Source organism: Eublepharis macularius, unplaced genomic scaffold, assembly GCF_028583425.1.
Source record: "Eublepharis macularius isolate TG4126 unplaced genomic scaffold, MPM_Emac_v1.0 Eublepharis_21, whole genome shotgun sequence".
Taxonomy (NCBI): Eukaryota; Metazoa; Chordata; class Lepidosauria; order Squamata; family Eublepharidae; genus Eublepharis; species Eublepharis macularius.
The window spans coordinates 242501-245000 of record NW_026559723.1 but is presented as its reverse complement, the minus strand read 5'-3'; positions in this window follow the sequence as shown (position 1 = coordinate 245000).

Genomic DNA, 2500 nt, shown 5'->3' with positions numbered 1-2500 from the left:
ACCCGGAGGCCGGCCCGCGGAGGGTCCTCCCCGACGCGGCCCCGTGGACCTCATCGATCGTGGAAGGAGAAAAAAGGAGGACCGGGCCCGCGCCCGGATCCCCGGCGGAGGCGCCCGCCGGCAGGGAGGCAGGGAAGGCGGCCGCGAGAGCGGTCTCGCCCCGGCCGGAGGCTCCGGAGATTCTCTGATGCGTTCTGAAAAGCGAGTGCCTAGAAATCTCCGCGAGCGTGCCCGAGCCGGGGAGGCCGACTTCCGGACGTCGAGTTTGACCGGGGCGAGGCCGGGATTCCGTCCGGGTCTCCGGAACCGCCCCCCGGCCTGGGCCTCCGAATCCGCTCCCTCAAGGGCTTCCGGAGAGTCAAGGTCTACCAATTGCCGCCCGTGTCACGCGGTAGACCTGGAGGCCGCCGGGGACTCGGGGGCCCGGCCGCGGCGCCGGCGTCCAGGTCTACCCGTCCTCCCCGAGCCAGAGGGGCGGACGGGTAGACCTGGGCCACCCTTTGCCGGGGCGCGGGCGGAAGACCAGGACTCCGCCGCGGGCACCCCCGCCTACCCACCCCCCCCCACCCGTGGCCGTTCGGGCAGGTCTACCGCCGCGGCGAAGGAGCCCGGAACGGCGGGTGCGGGCAGGCCGTTTCTGCCCTTCCGGGGGGAGGAAAGGTAGGCCCGCACGCCCGCCGCCCCGGTCCATCGGGCCCTTCCCCTGGCGCGGGCGTCCAGGTCTACCGGTCCGGCGAAGGGTGGGGAGGCAGGCCCGCCCCACGCACGAGAGAGCTGTCCGCCGCGCCCCACCCACCCCCGGCCCCGTATATCGCGGGCAGGCGGAGGAAAGGGCGGTGGACCTGGACGCGGCTCCCCGGGGAAGGCCGGGTCTGACGCAACGGTGAGGTGGAGCGGGGAGGGTTGGGGGGGGGTGGGGGTGTCCGGGGTGCGGACGGTAGACCAGGACTCCTGCGCGGGAGCGGGGGCGGTGGAAGCCCAGGCTGGAAGGCCCGTTCTACCGGCACGGGGGGAGGGCCGGCGGGTCGGAACGGTGCAACCGCGCCCGGTAGGCTTGGGCGCCCTGTCCAGGTCTACCGGCCGCCCGGCCGCCCACCCGCTTGGCGCCAACCCGGACCTCCTCCGCTGAGGCAGGAAGGGGCTCCGTCAAGGCGGAGGGCGTGTCGCCCGGCCTGCCGAAACACGGGCGCCCGGGAGGCCAGGTCATCCGGCTCGCCCAAGGCCTCCGTCGGGAGACCCGGCCAGGTCTACCGGACAGCCCCCCGCCCGCACACGCACACGCACAGGTGGCAGGACCGCGCCACGCCCAGGGGACGTGTCCCCCGCCCCCCACGGCACCGTTGGGCGGAGGAACGGGAGGTGGACCTGGACACGGCTCCCCGGGGTAGGCCAGGACTAACGGCCCGGTGAGGGAGAGCAGGGGGTGGGGTTGCCGGGGCACGGGAGGTAGATCAGGACTCCTGCGCGCGTGGCGGGCGGTGGGGGGCGGGGAGGGTGGGGGAGGCCGGGCTGGGAGGCCAGGTCTACCGGGCGGGGGGGGGGCGGGCCGGAGGGGCAGGCCGTGGGAACCGTTCGCCGCGGGCGCGGCCGGACGGCGGACCCGGGCTCCGGCGCGGGGTCCCCAGGCTGCAAGGGGTTCCAAGGGGCCCAGGTCTGCCGGTCTGCCCTCTACCGGCCCGGCGGTGGCCGGTAGACCTGGACCCCTTGGCCGCTACCGATGGAGGAGGAGGAGGAGGAGGAGGAGGAGGAGGCCTGGACCGCGGTTTGGGCGTTGTGGGGGGTGGCGGTGAAGGTGAGGTTGCGTTTTTTTGCTGCGTGCCTGCCATGGTGGCGTGCCTGCCCCCCCCCCCCACGGACCGTCGGGTGGACCTGGCCGCCTGCCGCTTTCGCGGGCTCCGTCATCCACCCCTGCCGGGGCGTGGGCCGGTCGGCCTGGTCTCCGAGGACGGGGAAGCCCAGGTCTGCCCGGGGCCCGGGGGTGGGGGGGGGAGAGGAGAGGGGAGTCGTGTTCAGGAGGGGTGAGGACAGGGCGTCTGTACGCCCCGGGCCTGCCGCCGAAGCTCTAGGGCTGGGCGCCCGGCTCGCCGGGTGTCCCGCGACCGGGGCCCTGACGGTCACCCGCGACCGGGAGACCTCGGCGCCCCGGCCCCCCGAGCCCAGGTCTACCGGACCCCACCCCCAACCCCCTTGGCCTCGAGGGGCCCGAAGTGGACCTCCTCCGCTGCGGCAGGAAGGTTCCGCTACGGGGCGGACGACGGGTCGCGCGGCCTGCCGAGCCTCGGGCGCCCGGGAGGCCAGGTCATCCGGCTCGCCCGAGGAAGCCTTCGGCAGTCCTGGGCTCCCCGGCTTCGGAGGCCAGGTCTACCGGGGGGGGGCTCCGTTGCCCTGGGGCGAAACGAGCGCACGGCAGCGCCCGCGAGGGGACCGAGCGGGGGCGGTGGGGGGCAGACGGGGAGGCCCGGCCTAACGGCTGCCCCCGGCGGCCCGGTCAACCGGCCGC